The sequence below is a fragment of the Choloepus didactylus genome, chromosome 10 (assembly GCF_015220235.1).
Source record: "Choloepus didactylus isolate mChoDid1 chromosome 10, mChoDid1.pri, whole genome shotgun sequence".
Classification (NCBI taxonomy): domain Eukaryota; kingdom Metazoa; phylum Chordata; class Mammalia; order Pilosa; family Megalonychidae; genus Choloepus; species Choloepus didactylus.
In genome coordinates, this window is record NC_051316.1 from 75,963,188 (window position 1) to 75,978,035 (window position 14,848).

Consider the following 14,848-nt stretch of genomic DNA (forward strand, 5'->3'; position numbering starts at 1 on the left):
GTGACATTAGTTTTAGTAATACATTTATTTAACAGTATATCTGAAATATAATAATTTCAACATTTAACCAATAGAAAAAAATATTATGAGATATTTTACATCATTTTTTCTATAACTGTCTTTCAAATCCAGTACACATCTCAATTTGGACTAACCAAATTTCAAGTGTGTTCAACAGTAACATGTGGCTCATGGCTACCCATTAGATGGCAAAGATTTAGAATTGAAAGTCTTTATTCTGATTATAGCAAGGGAATGAGACACTGGCAGAAGACTTATGGCAGTTTTATTAAATAGAAGAAGTTTGTCCCATAAGAGAAAAAAAAGAAACCTTTCCTATGTGAAATTACAATGTAAAGTAGGACATTTTGCATTTCCTTTGATGATTCTTCAGGTAGGGACATATTTTATTGAAGAAAAATCTTAATTGATCCAATGAAAAAAATACATATATTTAATAGTTAGGAATATTATAGATACTTTCTTCCAAATGGAATCTCTGAAAGAATCTGATCGAATATTCTGTAAATATAATAATTTAATATATAAGGGAATTTGTGAGTTGTATTTGCCTTGTGTTTACATTTAATAACTTCAATATTCAAAACATTTTGCAGCCTGTATTATGTGGAATAAGTATTTCATATGAAGCCATTATCAATAATATTTTCTTCATTTGTTCATGTACCTGAATAGTAAACTATCATTACTGGAGTTATAAAGCTTTGAAATACAGAACTGTTCTAAGAAAGCCTCTACACTGAGACCTACTTTGGGAAGAATCAATGTTAAGAGAGATTTTTTCCCAGTCTCTGCTCCAATGCCCCCACTCTTCCCCTGCCAAAAAAGACATCTAAAAATCTATTTGACTGAGAATACCTTATATATTTAAGCTAATATTTACACTGGAAACTGATAGAAGTTTAGTTCTCAATATAGATTTTTTTTAAAACAGGTTTGTTTTAATGACACGACTTTGACACTCAACAAATTATCAAATATCATTACTTAATAGTATTTAAAATAGACTGGATCACACAAATAAACTTACATCGCAGTCTACTACAGTGTGAGCTCTGCATGAAGCACTCCCTGCCCCCTTCCTCGCCACACTGTAGCTCCCCAGGCCTTCCTCTCAACCTCACAGATCTCTGGCACTAATATCAGCAGAGGAAGGAGTAGGGATGAAACTAAGTGGATGAAAACAATGGGGAAGGGAAGAAGACAGAGTAGGCAAAGTGCCTTGTGACCTTAAAATAACGAGCCATGTTTTCCTGTGTGTCTGGTAAACTGTCTCTAAAGGCAATTCCATAAAAGAAACTATATGTTTACAATAAAGGTAACGTCCTTGGGCTAAGTAAGAGCCTGCCCTATCCAGTTTGTTACCATGAAGCACAGCACACATTTGAATTTAACTGAAAAGCAGATTTCAGTATGTTGGAAGGAGAGGGATGGGGGTGAGGAGGAGCTCAGTCTTATTGCTTGAAAATCACCATGTATAAGTCATATTAAAAACTTTCAAAATACTTGATAAAAGACATAGCATTCCCCCTGCTCACAACTATTATCAAAAGATTATGTGGATGACTTCTTGGCAAAGATAGAAATAAATTTCTAGTTTCGTTGATTCAGGGTGAAACTGCTCCGTGCCTTTAAATTTTCAAAAGCTCTTCAGATTTTTTACTTTGAAGCAACAGCATAGTGAATGAGGAAATAGTTAACACTTGAGTATAACTTGAGTATAAGTATAACTTGAGTATGAGTATAAGTAAGACACTCTAATCCGCAGAACCTGTGAATATGTTATCTTACATGGCAAAAGGAACTTTGCAGATGTGATTAAGTTAAGGATCTTGAGATAGAGAGATTGTCCTAGATTATCTTTGTTTGTCCATTGTCATAACAAGATCCTTATAAGCAGGAGGGCCAGTTCTGGCCATTATCCTAGAGTAAGCTTCTAGGTTGAGAGTGTGAGTTCTGAAGTCAGACAAATCTGGGTTTTAACCATAGGTCTACCACTTATTAACTGGGTAACTTTGGACCACTTACCACCTTTAATTCTTAATTTTAGCAACTGTGAAATAAGATAAATAATATATTAAATGACTAATGTAGTAAAGCATCTGCACAGATCTCAATAAATGATAGCCGTATTATAAAATGGAAGTTATGTATTTCAGATATTATCTAATGGAGATATAGGGATTTTACCATGAGAAATTTTTAATTTTTTTATGTTTTGTGTTTTGTTAGAGAAGTTGAAGGTTACAGAACAATTATGCATAAAATACAGGATTCCCATATACCACCCCACCACCAGCACCTTGCATTAGTGTGGAACATTTGTTACAACTGATGATAGCACATTTTTATCATTGTGCTGTTAAAGTCCATGGTTTAACTTAAAGTTCCCTGTTTGTGTATTTTAGTTCCATTGATTTTCTTTTTAATTTTTATTCTGTTATCATATATACCAGCTAACATTTCCCTTTTTAATCATATTCAGATATGTATTTCAGTGTTGTTAATTGTATTCACAATGTGCTACCATCATCACCATGCGTTACTTAAACATTTCCATCATTCCAAACAGGAACCCTGTACATTTTAAGCCTTAACTTCTTGTTCTCTATCCTCACCCCATCCCCTGGTAACCTATATTCTAGATTTTTATTCTATGAGTTGTTTTATTCTAATTGTTTCAAATCGGTAGGATCATACAATATTTAGCCTTTTGTGTCTGGCTTATTTCACTTACCATGATGTCTTCAAGGTTCATCCATGTTGTTGCATGTATCAGGGCTTCATTCCTTTTTATGGCTGAATAATATTCCGTTGTACACAGGAACCACATTTAATTTAACCATTCATCAATTGATGATCATTTGGATTGCTTTCATCTTTTGGCAGTTGTGAATAATGCTGCTATGACATTGGTATGTCCATCAGAAATTAAAGTGGCATTTAAAGATTACAGTATGGTTACAGTGCACTAAGTAATACCTTTATATTGTAAGAGCTAATTGCCGGAAATGATTTACTTCTTATTTTGATCTCTGGTTTCCACTGATGGATTATTATATATTTTGTGCAAATTTGAAGTATCATTGGCTAAGCCTTTATTTTTTTAAATGTTCATTTATTTATTAGTAGTACATACATATATAATTTTAGATAATGCATACATGTGATCATATACATGCTTTCATAGTGAAGTTTTTTTAAAAATCTCATCTCCTCTTTCCCCCACTTCAGCCCCTTTATACCCCAATCCTGTGGTAATCCATATGAACAGCCTCGTATGTATTCATCTATTTTTTTCTCTAGATTTATATTATTCTTTGCAGGATGTATTCATGCATATACTTACATACACATATAAATGCAGGGCTTTTGATCATTGATTTAAAAAATGATACCCATATTATTAAGTATATTGCTTTTCTTGTCCAATAATACACCATGGAAATATCTCCAACTCATTTGGGTATAATTTGAATTCTTATTTTTAAAGGTAGCATGTAGCATTATTTAACCACTCCCCCACTCCCACCCCTCAATTGTGAGCATTCATTTTGTTTCCATTTGTAGCACTTCAAATAATGCTGCAATATACATGCTTCTATGTCCTTGTCTACTGATGTTTAATTCTTTGGGTTGGATTTCCAAGAGTGGGATTGCTGGTTCAGAGGATATGTGTATTTTTAATTTTAATGGATATTGATAAATCTCTTCCACTAGCAGCAAGAAATATAAAAACATTTTCTGTCACTTTAGTAGAAAATGCCACTTATAAGTAATGTTTATGTGGCAAGAAATGTGATATCTTCTTTAAAAAAACAAGAACAATAAACTTCTAGTAAGGAAGTCTCAAACAAAGAAGCATTCCACTGGGATATGTCCTCCTCTTTAATTACTGTAATTGGGAAGTGAGGTTGGGTTGGAGACAGGGGGCAGGATACTTGAAGAAGAAAGGGTACAGAAATAGAAATCTTTCCAAGTTCACTTTCATCAATAGGTGACTTTCTTCTCTATAACAGTGCTGTCTTAAAACAGGATGTCTGAGCATCTTGGTAATACACAACATTGTGTCTGTCACACAGTTTTCCTTGCAAGCTCATTGGTTTCTTATTCCTTTGGCTAAATGCTTTATGTTGTGTAGCATACTGATACATTCCACTTAAACATTTTCCCAACTTCTCTGTGGTAGGGAGTGGAAGAAGGGGAGGAAGTTCCAAGAACAAAGGACCATCCTGTGAACATATGGATGATACTATCAAGACTTGAAACAAGTGCTTAAACAAGACTTAGCAGAATTAATTCTTCCATTTGCTAAGTTTTCAGTGCTTCTCTATAGGAGCAGAATAAAATGCCATGATTTCCAAGTTAGAATAAAAAAAAAATTTTGTAGACATTTGTTAATAGTAAGAACACTAGTAGAGACTATTTGACATTTAAAATTTTTCTCTATTAGACATTTCCATGAGGAAATATGATCTCTGCTCATTACAGATATATAATGCAAGAGTGATTGGCATGAATGAAAAAGATGAAATTTGAAACAAAGTACATGTACATTTTTTAATTTTTCAATAATAAAATCAAACTCTCCTACAAATTATTTCATTAAACATGAAAATATATTTTTTTCAATGTAAGTTTGTCCATGTTTTCTTATTAGCTTGCTTTCTCAACCCATTGAAAGACTTAGGCAGTGAGAATACTACTTTGATTTTTTTTTAGTTTCCTTTTTCTTATTTCTTTCAGCACAACTATTGTGCTTAAGACAAAAACAGTCTGGAGGATGTTAATATATATTTTACAAAGAAATTTGTCATCTTTCTTTTTAAAGGACTAAACAGCCTCGATTTTATTAGTTTTGAAAAATATAGCACTAACCCAAATTAAGAGGATAATGTGTTCATAAAAAGAAAACTATTTCTCAATTCCTGAGAAAAGTCACGGGGAAGGATATAGAATATTCTCTTGCAGTAATATTGGGATTGCCTTTCTTCATCAGCTCTAGGTTTGATAAGTCCTGGGCCTGGTCTTTGTCAGGTTTCCATTGAACTGAGAAGGGGGTAAAGGTAGAGATCAGGCATATCTCCAAGCGTGGGAGTGACTAAGGAAGGCAGTATCTTTTCTTTTAAGTCTAAATCTTCAAGACATTAATGATTAGAGAGTAACTTAAACCATCAAGCAAGTAAATGCATACACCTAATACCTTACTGTCAAAGGAGTGATTCACAACTTGACCACAAAACTTTAGGAGAAGAATCTTTGGAATTAATACAAACACATATATACAGTTATGCAAGATCTGCGAAAACTCCAAATGTTTTTTCCCAGAAGTTGGAGAGCCTCCTGAGATGAGAGGAGTGCCCTGGAAATCCAAAGCTTATCCAGCAGCAACTCAAATTCAACATAAACCAAAGCATCACATTCCTCTCCAACCTGCTAATGTTAATAATAGAGGAAACTGTGTGGGGAAAGGGTGGTATATGGGAACTCTGTACTTACTGCTAATTTTTTCTGTAAACCTAAACCTAAACTAAGACTATTAATTTTTAAAAATTTCATGTAATAAACCATGACTAGTTTTCATTCCCTGAAAAATGTTTCATTTTCTCTTGAAGTTAATGGTTGTGTTTTTTTGGTGGTGGTTATAGTTTGTTTTCACCAATTGATATTTTGTACTTTGCAATTTGTGTTATTTTGTTATCACTGATTTATCCCCAAACTCACCCCACTCCCCTAGTTGTGTAAGTCTCTTCTCAATGTATTCTAACACATCTGGCATTCTATCAATTTCCTATTCTTGGAGAAATTTCTCCCAGAGCATTCTGACCTGCTATAATATGGATTGATTGATCTCTAGACCTGCTGCACTGGTTGTGGGTTCCCCCTTTTTATCCCCATCCTGGGGGATTCCTTTTGCCCGTCTTGAACTGGATCTCATGTTTCTGGGATAACATCTTTCTTCCACTTTCTTGATTAACTGCCTTGAAAATGGCTTTTGAAAGAGGATGCCTGAGGTAAACTTTTGAAACACTATTTATCTGTTAATATCTGTGTCCAGTCACACAATAAATAGATTGCTTAGCTCAGTATGGAGTCCTAGTTTGGAAATAATTTCCCCTCAGAATTTTCATTATATTGCTCCATTTCCTTATGTCTGCCAGCATTACTGTTGAGAAGTCTGATGTCATTCTGATTGCATCAAACTAGGTTTGTTTTTCTCCCCCTCTTAGGAAGCCTATTGGACCTTCTTTTTGGTCCCCATTATTTTGAAATTTCATGATGGTGATTCTCTTAGTGTGGTCTATTTTTTTCCCACAGAGATTGGAACTCAGAGCACTCTTCTGGAAAAATTTCCTGAATTAGCTCTTTGGTGATTTTCTTTCCCTTGTTATAGCCACTGCTTCAGTAACTTTTATTATACAAATATTGGCCCTCCTTGACTGGTCCTCTAATTTCTTTATCATCTTCTTTATCTTATTTTTAAAATTTTCCTTGTCTTCTTTCTCCTATATTCCATTTCTTTGTCTTCTGCTCTTCATTCTAGGAGTTTTCTTCAGTTTTGTCTTCCATACCTTCAGATGCTTTTTTAAAAATTTCTGCTATAATTTTTTTTAATATCCAGGAGTTCTTGTTTGTTCCCTGATTTTTTAATATCATTTACTTTTATTTTTAATGAACTTTTAATTTTAAAATAGATTTCATTTTACAGAAAAATCATGTTGCTAGTACAGAGTTCCCATATAACCCACACCAAATTTTTTAGTGTGATACATTTTTTACGATTAATGAACCAATATTGATATGTTATATAATAACTAAAGTTCATCATTTATTCAGATTTCCTTAATTTTTAATTAATGCCCTTTTTCTGTTTCAGGATCCCATCCAGGATACCACATTACATTTAGTCATCATTTATCTTTAGGCTCTTCTCAGCTGTGATAGTTTCTCAGATATTCTACATGTTTTATAAACTTGACAGTTTTGAGGAGCACTGGTCAAGTATTTTGTAGGATTCCCCTTCACTGGAATTTGTCTGGTGTTTTTCTCATGATTATACTGGAGTTGTGGATTTGGGGGAGAAAAATCACATAGGTAAAGTGCCATTCCCATCATATACTATCAACACAACATCACTGTTGTTATGTGAGGTAGAATTTGTCAAGTTTCTCCACTGTGAATCTTCTCCACTTACAGCCCCTCCTGCCCACCCCTTTCCACAATGTGCTCTTTGGAACGAAATCACCATGTGCAGCCCATCTTTAAGGACTGGTAGTTATATCCCCCTCTTTGATGGCAAAGCATCTACATAAATTATTTTGAATTCTTCTGCATGAGAGAAGAATTCTCTATTCAATAATTTATTTATATCAGTATAGACTCAGTGATATTATTTTACATTTAGGCTTATAATCCAATACAATTTTACTTATTTTGTTACTCAAATTGTTCCAGCTATGACCCTTGGAAGCTCTTTCAGTTGGCTTCTATGTAGCCTTGACATACCCCCATCATTGCTTGTTTGAGCACTTCCCTACTCTCTGGCATTACAAGATGTACCAGGCTCATATTGCATATTTCTTGCCCCAGTCCTAGAATTAGCCATTACTCCAAGGAACCCTGCTCTTTTTTATTGGAGAATAGTATTAGAAATCAAGAGATGAGAGCTGGGTGTGTGGTTGGTACTTGGGTGTCATTGCTTCAAAGTTCTCAATTGAAGAGCAAGGAAATGTGTGTATACTAAGCAGTTATAGATATGTAACTGTATGTGACTATGTGTACCTGCCATGTATATCTATCTGTATTAACCTGTGTTAATACTGAAGTTTCCAACTCTAATCTGTTACCTCAAGGATTATTCTAGCCTCCTCCCATTGCTCATCTGCAAACTTCCACTCTGATAGTGAGAAATCTGGCTTGTAACATCTGCCATCCATTTACTTAATTGTTTAATTTCAGTATACATGTATAGCAGTATCAGAATTGTTGATTCATATCTCCATGGGAAACAATTTTATCTATTAGAGTACAGTGTTTGTGTATAGTTTTTGCCCTTAGTCTTGCAGACTCCATTTCCAAAATTATTTAAGTCAGAACTTTTTGCCCCACCCTCTTCAGTGTGGTTGTTTTATACATTTGTAATACAGTTAGATTCTTTTGTCACATTCTGAATTCCATCCTGGAACCCTTCAACAAACTAATTTTTAAATTTTGTATACTTTAAGATTTACTGTTTGTGCTGTAAAATTCTGTGCATTTTAACAAATGCATGATGTCATGTATCCAGTGTATAGGGTATGTATCCATTGCAGTACCATATAAAGTAGAGTCATCACACTAAAAAAAAATCCCCTGTGCTTCACCTATTCAACATTCTCCCCTCCCCAAACCCCTGGCAATCAGCGATCTTTTTACTGTCTCTATAATTTTACATTTACCAGAATGTCATATAGGCTACAGTATGTAGCTGTTTCTGTTTGCTAATGTTGCCGTTATGCAAAATACCAGAAATTGATTGGCTTTTATAAAGGGGGGTTATTTGGTTACAAATTTACAGTCTGGAGGACATGGAAATGTCCAAATCAAGGTATCACAAGTATACCTTCACCGAAGGAAGGCCAATGGCATCTGGAAAACCTCTGTTAGCTGGGAAGGCACGTGGCTGGCATCTGCTGATCCCGGGTTGTGTTCCAGCTCCTCTCTCAGCTCCTGTGCGTTCTTCAAAATGTTGTTCTTGGGTGTTTTGTCCTCTTTTAGCTTCTCCAGAGTAAAGTGTCAGCAAAATCTGCTTTCGATGGCCATCTCCAAAATGTCTCTCTTGGCTGTAGCAGCGAGCTCCTTCTGTCTGAGCCTATATAGGAATTCAGTGATTAAATCAAGACCCATGCTGAATGAATGGGGCCACACCTCCATGGAAATAATCTAATCAGAGTTATCACCTACATTTGGGTGGGTCACATCTCCATGGAAACAACTTAATCTAAACATTCCAATCTAATCAACACTAATATGTCTGCCTCCACAAGATTGCATCAAAGAACATGGTATTTTGGGGAAATAATACATCCAAACTGGCATAGTAGCCTTTTCAGATGAGCATCTTTCACTTAGCAAGATGCATTTAAGAATAACTTAGGTCTTTTTTTTCTTTTTTTTCCTATTGGAACACCCATGTCTTTGTATGGCTTGATAGCTGATAGCTCATTCCTTTTTATCACTGAATAGTATTCCATTGTATGGCTACATGAGAATATTTTTAAAATAGTATCCTATTCCTGTTTCATGCATGTAATATCTTCTCACATATTTCTTATATTAACATTAGTCCTTTTTATATTTTGACTTTTTCTTCATGAGTAGGGTCTGTTTCCTCCAAGTTGCTTTTCTTTTGGCCATTTGTTTAGGCCTCTGCCTTCACATTAGAGGCTTTCTTCAAATATTTGGTTGTCTTGGCTGTCTGTTTCAGAGTGAGGCATCAAAAAGGTAACAATGTGAATTGAGTTTGTTGACTTGGAGGCTTATTGTTGCAAAACTAGAGAAACGGTTTGTTGGAGAAATGTCCTACTGGCATATCTGTTGGAAAAATGTCCAGATCGTCAGACCTATTCACTTCAGCTGTTCACATTCCCCTGAGAAGGCTCTGCCAACTTCCTGTGTAAAGGATAAATTTTTGCCAGCTTCCTGGGAACCAAAAGGAGGGAGAAGTCCCAAAGTCTCACACTGAGTTCAGAAACTTTAGTCTAATCCTATTGCCCATACCTGCATGGTCCAGAAACCCTCTCTTTTATGCCCTCCAGAGAAAGACCCACAGTCTTATATGGGGTGGAAAAGAGAGGGATGGTCACCCCACTATGTGGAGTGTGGGGAATATGTCTAAGGTCTAACTGTGTGTGTATTTGTGTGTGTATGTGTGTGTGTGTTTATAGCTTTATTGAGATACAATTCATGTGCTGGTTTGTGTGTGTGTGTGTGTGTGTGTGTGTGTGTGTATACATATGTCCCCCAGAAAAAGCCATATTCTTTGATGCAATCTTATGGGGCCAGATTGGTTAATCTTTTTGATTAGGGTGTGACCTCTTGATTGGCTGTTTCCATGGAGATGTGACCCACCCAATTGTAGTTAATACCTTTGATTAGATTATTTCCATGGAGCTACGGACCCCGCCCATTCCGGGTGGGTCTTGATTTAATCACTAGAGTCCTATAAAAGAGCTCACAAACAAAAGGACCTCAGAGCAGCTAAGAGTGACATTTTGAAGAGCCACACAGGCCCAAATGCTTGTTGCAGCTTAGAGAGACATTTTGGAGGAGGCTGTTAAAAGCAGACTTTTGCTGACACTTTGGAGATACCAGCCCAGAGTTTGCCTGGAGAAGCTAAGAGAGGACAAAACGCCCCGAAAGCAACATTTTGAAGAATGCACAGGAGCTGAGCAAGGAGCTGGAATACAATCCAGGATCAGCAGATGCCAACCACATGCCTTCCCCAGCTAACAGAGGTCTTTTGGATGCCATCGGCCATACTTCAGTGAAGGTACACTATTGTTGATGCCTTACCTTGGACACTTTATGACCTTAAGACTGTAACTTCATAACCAAATAAACCCTCTTTATAAAAGCCAATCCATTTCTGATATTTTGCATAAGGGCAGCATTAGCAAACTGGAACAATTCACATACCATAAAATTCACCCATTTAAAGTATATAATTCAGTGGTCTTTAGTATATTCAGGGTTGTGCAACATCAACACATTAATTTTAAAGCATTTTCATCACCCAAAAGGAAATCCCAAAGTCTTTAGCAGTCATCCCCATTCCTCCCATCCTCCCTCCCAGCCCTAGGCAACCATTAATATATTTGTCTCTATAGATTGGCCTTTTCTGGATATTTCATATAAATGGAATCACATAATATTTTGCCTTTTGTATTTGGCTTCTTTCACTTAGCATAAGGGCTTCAAGGTTTATCCATGTTGTAGCATGTTTCAGTACTCCTTTCTTTTTTTATGACTGAATATCACATTGTATGAATATATCACATTTTATCCATTCATCAGTTGATAGACATTTGAGTTGTTTCCATTTTGGGGCTGTCACAAACGATGCTAGGAACATTTGCATACAATTTTTTGTGGGAACATATATTTTCACATCTCTTGGGTATATACTTAGGCAAGGAATTGCTGGGTCGTATGGTAACTCTATGTTTAACGTCATTTAAGGAACTGCCAGATTGTTTTTCAAAGTGGTTGCAGTGTTTTATAGTCCTACCAGAATACACGAGGGCTCCAATTTCTCTACATCCTCACCGATACTTGTTATTTGATTTTTTTAATTTTAGCTTTTCTAGTGTTTGTGAATGGTATCTCATTGTATATAACTGGTGTTTAAACATATTTTCATCCAGTCCTTTTATTTTTAATCCCACGTTATCCTTACTCTAGAGAAAGTTGCCACTGATTTCTCATGTTTTTAGAGGTTCTGCAGTGTAGTATTGTTTTCCCCACTGATGGTTTAGCAGCTGCATTTCTGTGTCTGCTATATCAGTTACCTTTGGTCTGACAGTTTTCCAGCTTCTGAACTTTGGCAACTCCCATTTTCTGTCTCTTATTGGCTTTATGTCCTCAAAAAATTCTTTGCTTTATTTTAATGGATTTTGAGAGAGAGAGAAGTAGATAAATGCATTTGATCAATCCACCATCTCTAAACTGGAGGTTCATTTTCATTTCCATTTGCATTTTGCAGTTTTTTTTTTTTAAGTTAATGAGGTTTAACAAATATTTCCTGTTTCTAAAAGAGGTCGTCAAAGTATAAGCCATATTAAAGTAAAACATTACTTTTGGAAATAAATGAAAACAGAAGCACAGTTGAGTTATTTATGATGCTTCTTTTCTGTTGTTATCACTTAAAATTTTATATGAACATTATTATATTAATAGTTTTCATCTTTTAAATTAATCACTGAAAAAAATAATTTCAAACTTCATACAAGTGATGGCTATTAATTTCATTTTTAAAACTTTAACAACAAAAAGGGTAATATTCATTTCGAACATATACTACCCCAGATACTATGCTAAGCGATGTACCTACATTATCTCATATAATATTTGTAACAAGCTCTGGAGGTAAATACTGTCAAAATACTGTTTCAGTTGAGGAGACTAAGGCTTAAGCATCTGGCATAACATGCTAGGAAATGGTGGGCTCAGGCACTTATACTTGCTTTTCTGACACCAATGCCTGTTCTCTTAATAACATTCTATACTCTACTTTGGGAGACACTGGTTTGTTCAATTTGTAGACGGGCCAGGTTGGCCAAACCTGCCGTAGCATGAATTGTGTGTCTTTGTGTTTATACATTGTGCCTGGGCCTGTAGGTATTATTGACGTGTATCTACTTTTAAATTAAGCACATATAAATGATTAAATAAGTTTTTCATGCTTTTGGATTGTCTGTCCTTTAAGCCAGGTTAAAGTAAAGAAATTATTATCAAGTAACATTATCAACTTAATGTGATACTGGAATGCCAATTTCAGAAGTCAGCTCAAATGTCCAGCTGTCAAAAAACTCACAACACAGATTCCATTTCCCTGATTTAAAAAATACACTGTCAAATGCAGAAGAAAAGAATATCTTATCTTTTTGAGAAAAAAAGTTAGTGTCTTTTTTGTGTTGCATCTGTTAAATTCCTCATTGCAGTTGTGTTTTTTGTTTGTTTCTGTGTCTGACAAGGATTGTGATTGCTATCTCAGTGGGTGGGTGTGGCTGAATAGATGGCACATGATCTAACATTCTATCCAAGTTTATTTTGTATGTCTTCTTTATCACTTTCACTTTAGTGAAGTGTTGAACAAAAAGAGCCTTCAAGACAAAAGAAAACTTATTACAAAGGTCCCAAAGGTGGAATCCTTATGGACTATGAGGTTGGAATGTTCTAGGAACGGTAAGGAGACCATTGTGCCTGGAGTACAAAGGGCAAGGGAAGGGCAGCTCCAGTTAGAACTGGAGAGGTTGGCAGGACAGATCACAAAGGGCACTGCACGCCATCCCAAGGAGTGCAAAGTACAGAGCTGATGAAGGCCATGAGTTACAAAGTGCAGAGAAATTCCATGCTTCCAACGCTAGGTGCAGGAGAGTACCCCATGACCTAGATTTTAGCCCCCACTTTTACCCCCAAGCAGAGATTTGGTCCTGAGTTTCCCAGTTTTGCTGCAGTGTTTGGAAGTCAGAGGATTGTTGTTTAGTTATTTTATAGTGACATACCTGTATTCCTGACTGGCCTGGTGGGGATATCCTCAGTTTCATTAATGGACACATACATGTGGACATTATAAATCCTATGTGCAAAATCCAGCCTCTATTCAGAGAGCTTTTCCTAGACATTTAAACCATCAATGCTAAAAGTGCTGAAGTGAACAAACTCCTGACTTATGTTGAACTGCCTTTATTTGGTTTTCCAAGATAGTAAAAGAAAGTTCCCAAACTGGGAAATCTTCTAAATATTTTTTAAAGGCCCTGATTTTCATGTTTCTACTACATAAACATTTATAGGGATAACTGCTAGAGATTCAGAGATAAATGTATCTGTATTTCATGACATGATTCTTGCCCTCAGGGAGCTCAGTCTAGTATGAGAGAAAGATGGCAGACAATTTTTCTACCAAAGAGCATGGTAGATTTCCCAGTACTTGGTGTTTTCTATGAAGGCCACACATGTTGCTTTTTAACCCATAAAATGTGTGAATTGTATTTGATGATTATGATAATAGTACCTATCATTATCATCATCAGTAATTATGCTAGATGCTTTGCACTGTTATTTCAAAATAGAGGTTATCTTTCCTACTCCCATTTAACAGATGAGGAAACTAAGCTTCAGAGAACTGAGTGAGTTCAAGCTGAAAGAGTTAGTGAATAGGGTCAGTGAGATTCCCAGGTCCTGGTTTCCAAGTCCTGTGCATCTTGCTTTTCTACAAACCAGCTCCTTAAAGACCAGTTTCAATGATGTGTATCTGGTTTAAATCAGAGACAAGTTGACAACTACTTTACCACCAGCCCTGTAAAAACATTTGCACCACTTTTGTTTTGAATGGTCTTAAGTTCTCTAAAATATGGGCCGTTCTGTATTCATTTACCGAAACTTCACTGAGTATCTGTGAACGATATACTGTGCTAGATAGTGGAGATACAAAGATGACTAAGACATGGTCTTAACTCTGAAGAACTCAGCCCAAGTGGGAAATGATGAATTATAATGCAGAGTGACAAATACTCTGTTAGAGTCATTTCAAAAATCTCTTTTTCTGCCTCTCTGAACCATGTTTCTCAGACTCCTCTACTGACTCTTCTTCCTCCATGTATTTATAGTCCATTCTGCCCTGGGTTCCTTCTTTTTTCAGGCCACCTGGGTGATTTCATTCATCCCCACAACAATGCTCAGATGACTATCATGAATTTCCTATTGATGTATCCACTGACTACTGTGTATCCCTCCAGACTTGGTTATCCCATGCCTACCCCAAACCTAAGTATCTGTAAGTGAATTTCTTATATTTCCCCAAAAATGAGCTTCATGTTTGGTGGCCTTTTCACAGTGAGTACTACCATATGCCACATTGTTATACAAAACAGCAGCCTTAAATTTGTCCTAGTCTCCTCCTCTGTGCCAACCCCCAAGAGTCATCAAAATCTCTCATGCTGCTATAGTCTTAGTTCAGACTCTCCTCATCTTTCACTGCCACATTACAATATTCATCTATTTTGAGTTTTCCTGGCTTTATTACCTACAAATTTAATGTACATTTCTGTTAGAGTGATATTCCTAA

The 14,848-nt window shown here is 35.8% G+C and overlaps 1 protein-coding gene across 1 annotated transcript in view; it reads left to right on the plus strand.

The window, feature by feature from the left end:
* TEK (TEK receptor tyrosine kinase) overlaps positions 1 to 14,848 on the plus strand; it is a 136,698-nt gene that overhangs the window by 195 nt on the left and 121,655 nt on the right. The gene's annotated exons all lie outside the window — the stretch shown is intronic.